The sequence below is a fragment of the Lytechinus variegatus genome, chromosome 2 (genome assembly GCF_018143015.1).
Source record: "Lytechinus variegatus isolate NC3 chromosome 2, Lvar_3.0, whole genome shotgun sequence".
NCBI lineage: Eukaryota > Metazoa > Echinodermata > Echinoidea > Temnopleuroida > Toxopneustidae > Lytechinus > Lytechinus variegatus.
The window spans coordinates 56,688,288-56,701,826 of record NC_054741.1 but is presented as its reverse complement, the minus strand read 5'-3'; the positions used below and the strand labels follow the sequence as shown (position 1 = coordinate 56,701,826).

The following is a 13,539-nucleotide window of genomic DNA, read 5'->3' as shown; positions in this document are numbered from 1 at the left end:
TCATTTAATGTCTGAACTAGTTTCAACTTTGTGGCATATTTTCTTTTTTTATCGCTTGATATGAAAATAATCAATCATTTTAACTTTATAGAGATATTAAGCCTCACATTTCATTCTAAAATGAGACGAAAGCTTTCGGGTCTACTACCAACTAGAGCCCATGGAACGAGATATTAAAGAGAGCAAAGTATAATTTTGCCAAAGTAAGACGACGACCAATAAAAGAAAGGTTGACCCGATAACAGGATGCGAGTAAGCTGACGCTTTTGTCATTATAATCTGCAACGTCAGTAAAGTTATTGTGAAGTTCATGAATATTCACCTGCTTACTTCTTCACATCTTACGTGCAATTTTGTACTTGTTATTACGTTTAGATTATAGAATTACATGGATACGTCATTAATGTTGCTCCAGAGAGCGGCACAGAGATTTGAGGTTTCTTTCTCTCAAAATTTGCCAAGATTTACAGATTCATAAAATCATGTGACTGTGTTTTCTTTGTATTGTGAGATGTTTAACTGCTTTATATCGCAGATAAGATTTGATCAAGTACGGCGACCGATGGATGGGGAGCATACTTACCTGGCGCAGGGGTCGCATTGATCAAGAAGGATGCACCCCCAGGGCGAGGCTTGCCATTGCACTCCGGCTTGCTGAACCTTGCGATTCCCCCAAACGTGGGGAACTCGGGCGTACAATTTATGGTAGCGGAGATCTGCGTTCGCGCTATCTCCTACAATTCAACTAATGCAAAGAAAGAAAACAAAAGCCACCCGAAATAATTTCATGCTGGAATGTATGGAGTAATCCCTTCAAAAACTATTGCTCAATTGGACCTTATCATGCTTTTTATGACATATGGTTGAATTTTCAACCCAACTTGTGTCTTTAGGGGGTTAGGATTTTTATTCCTTTCTAGTAAAAAACTCAGACTAAAATGAGTGTCACATTCCTGTAAATTTTGGCCAATTGTACAAGCGAAATGTGTTTCCAAATAATATTTGCTAATTTAGAAAAAACAAATCCGACTTCTTAGTGGCTTGCTCACTTTGCTTGGTCGCAGGTTTCCGATAAAAGCAGATTTAAAACAGTTTTCTTAATGACACATAATCTGTAAAAATAACTTTTAAGGTAATCTTTCTAAACGATGCATATTTCAACTTGGCATACTTCTAAAAATATTGGTTCGCTGTTGCTTAGTTTTCCGTCTGACCATTGGTTACTTGTCAAAAGTTGCATTATGATTCTCAACTAAAAAAACAAACGACTCGTTTAAAGCGTCAGCTTTTACCAACCACTACTTTCGTCACCGATCTTTAAAAAAGGGGGAAAAATAATCAGGGTGCATGGTCATTTCCAATGGGTGGCGTCCAGGCTAATGACTACTCATTTAATGTCTGAACTAGTTTCAACTTTGTGGCATATTTTCTTTTTTTTCGCTTGATATGAAAATAAACAATCATTTTAACTTTATAGAGATATTAAGCCTCACATTTCATTTTAAAATGAGACGAAAGCTTTCGGGTCTACTACCAACTAGAGCCCATGGAACGAGATATTAAAGAGAGCAAAGTATAATTTTGCCCAAGTAAGACGACGACCAATAAAAGAAAGGTTGACCCGATAACAGGATGCGAGTAAGCTGACGCTTTTGTCATTATAATCTGCAACGTCAGTAAAGTTATTGTGAAGTTCATGAATATTCACATCCTTACTTCTTCACATCTTACGTGCAATTTTGTACTTGTTATTACGTTTAAATTATAGAATTACATGGATACGTCATTAATGTTGCTCCAGAGAGCGGCACAGAGATTTGAGGTTTCTTTCTCTCAAAACTTGCCAAAATTGTACAGATTCATAAAATCATGTGACTGTGTTTTCTTTGTATTGTGAGATGTTCAACTGCTTTATATTGCAGATAAGATTTGATCAAGTACGGCGACCGATGGATGGGGAGCATACTTACCTGGCGCAGGGGTCGCATTGATCAAGAAGGATGCACCCCCAGGGCGAGGCTTGCCATTGCACTCCGGCTTGCTGAACCTTGCGATTCCCCCAAACGTGGGGAACTCGGGCGTACAATTTATGGTAGCGGAGATCTGCGTTCGCGCTATCTCCTACAATTCAACTAATGCAAAGAAAGAAAACAAAAGCCACCTGAAATAATATCATGCTGGAATGTATGGAGTAATCCCTTCAAAAACTTGCTCAATTGGACCTTATCATGCTTTTTATGACATATGGTTGAATTTTCAACCCAACTTGTGTCTTTAGGGGGTTAGGATTTTTATTCCTTTCTAGTAAAAAACTCAGACTAAAATGAGTGTCACATTCCTGTAAATTTTGGCCAATTGTACAAGCGAAATGTGTTTCCAAATAATATTTGCTAATTTAGAAAAAACAAATCCGACTTCTTAGTGGCTTGCTCACTTTGCTTGGTCGCAGGTTTCCGATAAAAGCAGATTTAAAACAGTTTTCTTAATGACACATAATCTGTAAAAATAACTTTTAAGGTAATCTTTCTAAACGATGCATATTTCAACTTGGCATACTTCTAAAAATATTGGTTCGCTGTTGCTTAGTTTTCCGTCTGACCATTGGTTACTTGTCAAAAGTTGCATTATGATTCTCAACTAAAAAAACAAACGACTCGTTTAAAGCGTCAGCTTTTACCAACCACTACTTTCGTCACCGATCTTTAAAAAAGGGGGAAAAATAATCAGGGTGCATGGTCATTTCCAATGGGTGGCGTCCAGGCTAATGACTACTCATTTAATGTCTGAACTAGTTTCAACTTTGTGGCATATTTTCTTTTTTTTTTCGCTTGATATGAAAATAAACAATCATTTTAACTTTATAGAGATATTAAGCCTCACATTTCATTCTAAAATGAGACGAAAGCTTTCGGGTCTACTACCAACTAGAGCCCATGGAACGAGATATTAAAGAGAGCAAAGTATAATTTTGCCCAAGTAAGACGACGACCAATAAAAGAAAGGTTGACCCGATAACAGGATGCGAGTAAGCTGACGCTTTTGTCATTATAATCTGCAACGTCAGTAAAGTTATTGTGAAGTTCATGAATATTCACATCCTTACTTCTTCACATCTTACGTGCAATTTTGTACTTGTTATTACGTTTAAATTATAGAATTACATGGATACGTCATTAATGTTGCTCCAGAGAGCGGCACAGAGATTTGAGGTTTCTTTCTCTCAAAAATTGCCAAAATTGTACAAATTCATAAAATCATGTGACTGTGTTCTCTTTGTAGTGTGAGATGTTTAACTGCTTTATATCGCAGATAAGATTTGATCAAGTACGGCGACCGATGGATGGGGAGCATACTTACCTGGCGCAGGGGTCGCATTGATCAAGAAGGATGCACCCCCAGGGCGAGGCTTGCCATTGCACTCCGGCTTGCTGAACCTTGCGATTCCCCAAACGTGGGGAACTCGGGCGTACAATTTATGGTAGCGGAGATCTGCGTTCGCGCTATCTCCTACAATTCAACTAATGCAAAGAAAGAAAACAAAAGCCACCTGAAATAATATCATGCTGGAATGTATGGAGTAATCCCTTCAAAAACTATTGCTCAATTGGACCTTATCATGCTTTTTATGACATATGGTTGAATTTTCAACCCAACTTGTGTCTTTAGGGGGTTAGGATTTTTATTCCTTTCTAGTAAAAAACTCAGACTAAAATGAGTGTCACATTCCTGTAAATTTTGGCCAATTGTACAAGCGAAATGTGTTTCCAAATAATATTTGCTAATTTAGAAAAAACAAATCCGACTTCTTAGTGGCTTGCTCACTTTGCTTGGTCGCAGGTTTCCGATAAAAGCAGATTTAAAACAGTTTTCTTAATGACACATAATCTGTAAAAATAACTTTTAAGGTAATCTTTCTAAACGATGCATATTTCAACTTGGCATACTTCTAAAAATATTGGTTCGCTGTTGCTTAGTTTTCCGTCTGACCATTGGTTACTTGTCAAAAGTTGCATTATGATTCTCAACTAAAAAAACAAACGACTCGTTTAAAGCGTCAGCTTTTACCAACCACTACTTTCGTCACCGATCTTTAAAAAAGGGGGAAAAATAATCAGGGTGCATGGTCATTTCCAATGGGTGGCGTCCAGGCTAATGACTACTCATTTAATGTCTGAACTAGTTTCAACTTTGTGGCATATTTTCTTTTTTTTCGCTTGATATGAAAATAAACAATCATTTTAACTTTATAGAGATATTAAGCCTCACATTTCATTCTAAAATGAGACGAAAGCTTTCGGGTCTACTACCAACTAGAGCCCATGGAACGAGATATTAAAGAGAGCAAAGTATAATTTTGCCCAAGTAAGACGACGACCAATAAAAGAAAGGTTGACCCGATAACAGGATGCGAGTAAGCTGACGCTTTTGTCATTATAATCTGCAACGTCAGTAAAGTTATTGTGAAGTTCATGAATATTCACATCCTTACTTCTTCACATCTTACGTGCAATTTTGTACTTGTTATTACGTTTAAATTATAGAATTACATGGATACGTCATTAATGTTGCTCCAGAGAGCGGCACAGAGATTTGAGGTTTCTTTCTCTCAAAACTTGCCAAAATTGTACAAATTCATAAAATCATGTGACTGTGTTTTCTTTGTATTGTGAGATGTTTAACTGCTTTATATTGCAGATAAGATTTGATCAAGTACGGCGACCGATGGATGGGGAGCATACTTTAGTCATGGTACGCACCATGGAAGAGGAGTTCTTGTGTTAATAGACAGTAAGATAGACATTGAAATTGGCAATACCTGGGTAGATGAAAATGGTAGATATGTTTTAATTAAATGCAAGATACAAGGACAGAAGTTGCTATTTGGAAGTGTATATTTTCCACGGGAAATAACGAAAATGACCAAATACAATTTTTAAGTGATTTAGGTCAATTATTATTAAGGAATAATTTAGAGGGAAGTTCAGTAGTACTTGGTGGTGACTTTAATGTTATTAGAGACACCAATTTAGATTATTTTGGACATGTATCAAAAAAAGATTCAAAATTCAGTAAAAATTACAAGAGTTTATGGACATTTTTTTATTAATTGATATCTGGAGAAATAAAAATAAAGACAAAAAACAATATACGTATAAACAGCTAAATCCATTCATGCAGAGTCGCTTAGATTATTGGATTATATCAGAGAACTTGGAACGGATAACATCCAACTGTGATATCGTTCCCTCTATAGCTCCAGACCATGCTGCAGTTAATCTAGTTTTCCATAAAAGATCACAGTCAAAAAATAACAAAAGATCTTATTGGAAATTCAATAATAGTCTTTTAAACGATAATGATTATGTTCAGAAAATGAGAGAAAAAATTAAGTCTTTAAAGAAGAAATTGTCAGTGGAAATTAAAGATAAAAGAGTATTGTGGGATTTTATGAAAATGGAAATAAGGAAATTTACTATTAAAATATCAAGAGAAAGGGCGAAGGAAAGAAAAGAAAAAATTGAAAAACTGGAGGAAGAGATAAAGAACTTAGAGAGTCTATTGTCGATTGATAGTGGACATCAGAAAGACATTTTTGAAAATATAAGAACTAAGAAGCAACAACTAAGTTCACTTTACGATTATGTTAATGAAGGTTTGAAAGTCCGTTCAAGGTCCTCATGGTATGAAAGTGGAGAAAAGAATACAGCATTTTTTAAACAGTTAATACAATCAAATAGGAAAAACAGTATAATACAAAAATTAATTATAGATGGAAATATCACTACTAACGAAAAGGAAATTATTGAAGGAATAAAATCATTCTACAGGCAACTATATAAGGAAACAGATATTATAGAAGACAACACTTTAAATTTCTTTCCTGGTAACCTACCAAAATTAAATGATACATCACAAAATTTATGTGAAGGAACAATCGTTGAAAGAGAATGTGTAGAGATATTGAAAGGTATGACACTCAACAAATCTCCAGGAAATGATGGTTTAAGTGTAGAATTTTATCAGAAATTTTGGTCAGTAATTGGAGATTTAGTACTTGCATCTTTTAATGAGGCTCTGCGATTGGGAGAATTATCAGCCTCTCAAAGACAAGCAGTTATTACCTTGATACACAAAGACGGCAAAGATCCAGAATTTATTAAAAACTACAGACCGATTTCGTTATTAAACGTAGATTACAAAATTTTATCTAAGGTACTTTCAAAGAGAATACAAGAAGTTTTACCGGAAATTGTAGGTTTTGATCAGCTGGGCTATGTTGGGGAAAGAAATATTGGAGAAGCAATCCGAATAATAGATGATATGATCTTTCATACTTCTTTCTATAGAGAAAGGGCTTTTTTGGTAGCCATTGACTTCGAAAAAGCGTTTGATTCTGTGTCACATTTATTTTTACATAAGGTACTAAAATCATTTAATTTTGGACCAAGGTTTCGCAAATGGGTAAATATTTTTTATACTAATACTGAAAGTTGTGTTATAAATGGATGCGCATCGACAGGTTACTTTAAGGTTGGAAGAGGAGTAAGGCAGGGAGATCCTCTTTCTCCATATCTGTTTGTTTTGTGTATTGAAATTTTAGCTCACATGATTAGGAATAATCATCAGGTAAAAGGGATCCGTTTTGGAAATACAGAATTAAAACAAGTTTTGTACGCAGATGATATAACGCTTTTTATTAAAGACTTACCTTCATTTAAGGAGACTGAACGCATTTTTGAAGCATTCTATAAAATATCAGGATTAAAGATAAACAACGACAAGACGTTTATATTACTTTTAGGCCCACAGTTTTCCACTCATAACTTTCCTTTTGGGAAGCAAGTCGATATCGTTAAGATATTAGGAATTTATTTTTCGATACACGAAGATATCAAGGAAAAAAATGAACTACAAAGAAATATTAAGTAAAATTAAAAAATTATTTAATTGGTGGAAGCAACGCGATTTAACATTAATGGGAAAAATTCAATTAATGAAAGTATATGGCTATTCCAAATTGATATATTTATCATCATTGATGCCAGTTCCAGAGTGGGTACATAGTGAGATTGAAGAAATAAGTTTTGATTTTTTATGGAAAGGTAGAAACAAAATAAAAAAATACCATAATAACTTTAGACTATTCGCAAGGGGGGCTCAAAATGATGAATTTCAGACTGTTTGTGAAAGCACAGAGAATAATGTGGATAAAAAGGCTTGTTACAGGAAAACAAGGTATTAATTGGAAAAAATACTTCAAATATTTGATGAGACCAATGGGAGGTAATTTGATTTTTTATTGTAACTATTGGGACAAGAGTGTGAATATTAAGCTACCTACCTTCTATCGAAGTTTAATAGAAACATGGACGGATATGAAAAATTATGTTAAAGCAGAAGAGAATTACAAGGGAAATGAAATTTGTACAACAATAAATATATTCAGCTGGATGGCAAAACATTATTTGATGAAAATTTGTTTTTGAAAAATATATATCGACTTCACCATATTTGTGATGAAAAAGGGTTATTGAAAAAGGATGCTTATTTTATTTTAAAGGGTTTAAGTAAAGAAGAAATTACAAAAATTGGAAAAATATATTCAATAATTCCTCATGAATGGAAAAGAAACGTTCAGCCGGAAAGGAAGTCTATCCACTGTGGCCTCAGCCTAGAAATAGTATTTACAAAGAAAGTTTATAAATTTGAAGAAATAAATGCAAAAATGGTTTATAGAAGTCAAATTAGCAATAATGTAGAAATTAGCTCCGCTTTTTATAACTTAATGGAAGTTTATAATATAACAGTTAAGGAAGTGGAAAAGATTTTTGTTCGACCAAGGTTGTGCACATTAGTTTGCAAATTGAGAGAGTTTCAGTTTAAATTATTGTATAGAATAGTCTATACGAACCATCATCTACACAGATTCAAACTTCGGATAAATGGGTTGTGTTCATATTGTAATACTTCAGAAGAAACATACCAACATGTATTTTTTGAATGTAATATAATTAAAAGACTGTGGGAGAAATGTGCTGATAAATTAAACTTACCGTTTCTTAGGAGAATATCTTGGAAACAAATTCATATTGGAATAAATGGGACTAATGTAAAAACAGAACAATTATTAAACCACATTATGATTTTGATAAAATTCATGATCTTCCATGGTAGGGAAAAGGGGTTACCTCCAAATGTAAAGGAAATTAGAGATAAATTAATTGAAAATAGAAAAGAAGAGAAACGGCTTGCAACGGAAAGGGGAACCTTGGCATTTCATTTAAGAAAATGGGAGCACTTTGACGAATCAGCCTCACAGTCTTCCACCACTTAGGTTTTTTTTTTTTTTTTTTTTTTTTTTTTTTTTTTTTTATTACCATTATTATTATTCTTTATTTGTAGTTTATGGGGGTAGGGGGGTTAAGTGTAGCTAAGGGTCTGGTTTTAAGTTGTGTGTATGTTTTTTTATTAATATAACTTCCTCATTAATCAGTTTGATTGAAGAGTATGGAGAATTTTGAGTTTTATATACAGATTATAAGTTTATTTCCGTAATTTAGATTTTTGCTGTTGTACCCGGATTCTGTTCTGTATTTATCCCTTCGTGATTATAAGTTGTTAAAAAAATTTGAGCAGATTAATTTTAAGTTTACATTTGAAATTCATATATATTCCTTTTCTCACCATGTTAAAATGTTAATGTGTTAACTTGAAACAATTAAGTTTTAATGTCATGTTATATATATATATATATATTTTTTTTTTACATGTGATATGAGGAAGAAATAAATATGATTTAAAACAAAAAATACTTACCTGGCGCAGGGGTCGCATTGATCAAGAAGGATGCACCCCCAGGGCGAGGCTTGCCATTGCACTCCGGCTTGCTGAACCTTGCGATTCCCCCAAACGTGGGGAACTCGGGCGTACAATTTATGGTAGCGGAGATCTGCGTTCGCGCTATCTCCTACAATTCAACTAATGCAAAGAAAGAAAACAAAAGCCACCTGAAATAATATCATGCTGGAATGTATGGAGTAATCCCTTCAAAAACTATTGCTCAATTGGACCTTATCATGCTTTTTATGACATATGGTTGAATTTTCAACCCAACTTGTGTCTTTAGGGGGTTAGGATTTTTATTCCTTTCTAGTAAAAAACTCAGACTAAAATGAGTGTCACATTCCTGTAAATTTTGGCCAATTGTACAAGCGAAATGTGTTTCCAAATAATATTTGCTAATTTAGAAAAAACCAAATCCGACTTCTTAGTGGCTTGCTCACTTTGCTTGGTCGCAGGTTTCCGATAAAAGCAGATTTAAAACAGTTTTCTTAATGACACATAATCTGTAAAAATAACTTTTAAGGTAATCTTTCTAAACGATGCATATTTCAACTTGGCATACTTCTAAAAATATTGGTTCGCTGTTGCTTAGTTTTCCGTCTGACCATTGGTTACTTGTCAAAAGTTGCATTATGATTCTCAACTAAAAAAACAAACGACTCGTTTAAAGCGTCAGCTTTTACCAACCACTACTTTCGTCACCGATCTTTAAAAAAGGGGGAAAAATAATCAGGGTGCATGGTCATTTCCAATGGGTGGCGTCCAGGCTAATGACTACTCATTTAATGTCTGAACTAGTTTCAACTTTGTGGCATATTTTCTTTTTTTTTTCGCTTGATATGAAAATAAACAATCATTTTAACTTTATCGAGATATTAAGCCTCACATTTCATTCTAAAATGAGACGAAAGCTTTCGGGTCTACTACCAACTAGAGCCCATGGAACGAGATATTGAAGAGAGCAAAGTATAATTTTGCCCAAGTAAGACGACGACCAATAAAAGAAAGGTTGACCCGATAACAGGATGCGAGTAAGCTGACGCTTTTGTCATTATAATCTGCAACGTCAGTAAAGTTATTGTGAAGTTCATGAATATTCACATCCTTACTTCTTCACATCTTACGTGCAATTTTGTACTTGTTATTACGTTTAAATTATAGAATTACATGGATACGTCATTAATGTTGCTCCAGAGAGCGGCACAGAGATTTGAGGTTTCTTTCTCTCAAAAATTGCCAAAATTGTACAAATTCATAAAATCATGTGACTGTTTTCTCTTTGTAGTGTGAGATGTTTAACTGCTTTATATCGCAGATAAGATTTGATCAAGTACGGCGACCGATGGATGGGGAGCATACTTACCTGGCGCAGGGGTCGCATTGATCAAGAAGGATGCACCCCCAGGGCGAGGCTTGCCATTGCACTCCGGCTTGCTGAACCTTGCGATTCCCCCAAACGTGGGGAACTCGGGCGTACAATTTATGGTAGTGGAGATCTGCGTTCGCGCTATCTCCTACAATTCAATTAATGCAAAGAAAGAAAATAAAAGCTCCCCGAAAAAATCTGATGGTGACATGAATGGACTAATCCCTTCCAATTTTTGGTGAATTTCAACCTTATCAGGTTTTTCAAACCACTAGTTTCTTTATTACTTAAGGGGACAGGATTGGCATTCCTTTCAATAAAAGCTCGGGTTTAAATCCGTGTGACAAAAATAGCATACTACTTTAACATCTGCTTCATCTCAACTGCGAAATGTATGTCGAAATAAACTTTGCTAAGTTTTGAAAGATTCTAATGAGATTTAAAAAAAATGATTTTCCGGCAGATTGGCTCGCTCATTTTACTCGGTCGCAAGTTTCCGATAAAAACCCCCTCCAAATAGTTTTCTCATTGAAACAACGTCATCAAAAACACGTTTCAAGTTAATCCTTCCAATCAATACATATTGTAACTGGGTATATTTTAAAACCTATTGGCCCATCGTTGTTTCTTTTCCATATGAACATTAGTTAGTGGTTAAAAGTTGCATCATGTTTCTAAACTAAAAAAAAAAATAAATGACTCGTTTAAAGCGTCAGCTTGGACCAACCAACATTTTCGTCACCAATCTTTAAAAAAGGGGGAAAAATAATCAGGGTGCATGATCATTTCCAATGGGTGGCGTCCAGGCTAATGACTACTCATTTAATGTCTGAACTAGTTTCAACCTTGTGGCATATTTTCTTTTTTTATCGCTTGATATGAAAATAAACAATCATTTTAACTTTATAGAGATATTAAGCCTCACATTTCATTCTAAAATGAGACGAAAGCTTTCGGGTCTACTACCAACTAGAGCCCATGGAACGAGATATTAAAGAGAGCAAAGTATAATTTTGCCCAAGTAAGACGACGACCAATAAAAGAAAGGTTGACCCGATAACAGGATGCGAGTAAGCTGACGCTTTTGTCATTATAATCTGCAACGTCAGTAAAGTTATTGTGAAGTTCATGAATATTCACATCCTTACTTCTTCACATCTTACGTGCAATTTTGTACTTGTAATTACGTTTAGATTATAGAATTACATGGATACGTCATTAATGTTGCTCCAGAGAGCGGCACAGAGATTTGAGGTTTCTTTCTCTCAAAAATTGCCAAAATTGTACAAATTCATAAAATCATGTGACTGTGTTTTCTTTGTATTGTGAGATGTTTAACTGCTTTATATCGCAGATAAGATTTGATCAAGTACGGCGACCGATGGATGGGGAGCATACTTACCTGGCGCAGGGATCGCATTGATCAAGAAGAATGCACCCCCAGGGCGAGGCTTGCCATTGCACTCCGGCTTGCTGAACCTTGCGATTCCCCCAAACGTGGGGAACTCGGGCGTACAATTTATGGTAGCGGAGATCTGCGTTCGCGCTATCTCCTACAATTCAACTAATGCAAAGAAAGAAAACAAAAGCCACCCGAAATAATTTCATGCTGGAATGTATGGAGTAATCCCTTCAAAAACTATTGCTCAATTGGACCTTATCATGCTTTTTATGACATATGGTTGAATTTTCAACCCAACTTGTGTCTTTAGGGGGTTAGGATTTTTATTCCTTTCTAGTAAAAAACTCAGACTAAAATGAGTGTCACATTCCTGTAAATTTTGGCCAATTGTACAAGCGAAATGTGTTTCCAAATAATATTTGCTAATTTAGAAAAAACAAATCCGACTTCTTAGTGGCTTGCTCACTTTGCTTGGTCGCAGGTTTCCGATAAAAGCAGATTTAAAACAGTTTTCTTAATGACACATAATCTGTAAAAATAACTTTTAAGGTAATCTTTCTAAACGATGCATATTTCAACTTGGCATACTTCTAAAAATATTGGTTCGCTGTTGCTTAGTTTTCCGTCTGACCATTGGTTACTTGTCAAAAGTTGCATTATGATTCTCAACTAAAAAAACAAACGACTCGTTTAAAGCGTCAGCTTTTACCAACCACTACTTTCGTCACCGATCTTTAAAAAGGGGGAAAAATAATCAGGGTGCATGGTCATTTCCAATGGGTGGCGTCCAGGCTAATGACTACTCATTTAATGTCTGAACTAGTTTCAACTTTGTGGCATATTTTCTTTTTTTTTCGCTTGATATGAAAATAAACAATCATTTTAACTTTATAGAGATATTAAGCCTCACATTTCATTCTAAAATGAGACGAAAGCTTTCGGGTCTACTACCAACTAGAGCCCATGGAACGAGATATTAAAGAGAGCAAAGTATAATTTTGCCCAAGTAAGACGACGACCAATAAAAGAAAGGTTGACCCGATAACAGGATGCGAGTAAGCTGACGCTTTTGTCATTATAATCTGCAACGTCAGTAAAGTTATTGTGAAGTTCATGAATATTCACATCCTTACTTCTTCACATCTTACGTGCAATTTTGTACTTGTTATTACGTTTAAATTATAGAATTACATGGATACGTCATTAGTGTTGCTCCAGAGAGCGGCACAGAGATTTGAGGTTTCTTTCTCTCAAAAATTGCCAAGATTGTACAGATTCATAAAATCATGTGACTGTGTTTTCTTTGTATTGTGAGATGTTTAACTGCTTTATATCGCAGATAAGATTTGATCAAGTACGGCGACCGATGGATGGGGAGCATACTTACCTGGCGCAGGGGTCGCATTGATCAAGAAGGATGCACCCCCAGGGCGAGGCTTGCCATTGCACTCCGGCTTGCTGAACCTTGCGATTCCCCCAAACGTGGGGAACTCGGGCGTACAATTTATGGTAGCGGAGATCTGCGTTCGCGCTATCTCCTACAATTCAACTAATGCAAAGAAAGAAAACAAAAGCCACCCGAAATAATTTCATGCTGGAATGTTGGCCAATTGTACAAGCGAAATGTGTTTCCAAATAATATTTGCTAATTTAGAAAAAAACAAATCCGACTTCTTAGTGGCTTGCTCACTTTGCTTGGTCGCAGGTTTCCGATAAAAGCAGATTTAAAACAGTTTTCTTAATGACACATAATCTGTAAAAATAACTTTTAAGGTAATCTTTCTAAACGATGCATATTTCAACTTGGCATACTTCTAAAAATATTGGTTCGCTGTTGCTTAGTTTTCCGTCTGACCATTGGTTACTTGTCAAAAGTTGCATTATGATTCTCAACTAAAAAAACAAACGACTCGTTTAAAGCGTCAGC

The 13,539-nt window shown here is 35.2% G+C and overlaps 7 non-coding genes across 7 annotated transcripts; all 7 read left to right on the top strand.

The window, feature by feature from the left end:
* The first annotated feature begins 575 nt into the window (after positions 1–575).
* Positions 576–737, top strand: LOC121409764. Its single transcript, XR_005969199.1, has one exon. It is a non-coding gene; the product is annotated as a U1 spliceosomal RNA (small nuclear RNA).
* A 1,225-nt stretch (positions 738–1,962) lies between these two features.
* LOC121409763 lies at positions 1,963–2,124 on the top strand. The gene has a single exon (XR_005969198.1). It is a non-coding gene; the product is annotated as a U1 spliceosomal RNA (small nuclear RNA).
* A 1,225-nt stretch (positions 2,125–3,349) lies between these two features.
* On the top strand, positions 3,350–3,510 carry LOC121409793. The gene has a single exon (XR_005969227.1). It is a non-coding gene; the product is annotated as a U1 spliceosomal RNA (small nuclear RNA).
* A 5,299-nt stretch (positions 3,511–8,809) lies between these two features.
* LOC121409762 lies at positions 8,810–8,971 on the top strand. The gene has a single exon (XR_005969197.1). It is a non-coding gene; the product is annotated as a U1 spliceosomal RNA (small nuclear RNA).
* Positions 8,972–10,199: 1,228 nt separating this feature from the next.
* LOC121409773 lies at positions 10,200–10,361 on the top strand. Its single transcript, XR_005969207.1, has one exon. It is a non-coding gene; the product is annotated as a U1 spliceosomal RNA (small nuclear RNA).
* A 1,243-nt stretch (positions 10,362–11,604) lies between these two features.
* Positions 11,605–11,766, top strand: LOC121409795. The gene has a single exon (XR_005969229.1). It is a non-coding gene; the product is annotated as a U1 spliceosomal RNA (small nuclear RNA).
* A 1,225-nt stretch (positions 11,767–12,991) lies between these two features.
* On the top strand, positions 12,992–13,153 carry LOC121409807. Its single transcript, XR_005969241.1, has one exon. It is a non-coding gene; the product is annotated as a U1 spliceosomal RNA (small nuclear RNA).
* Positions 13,154–13,539: the final 386 nt, after the last annotated feature.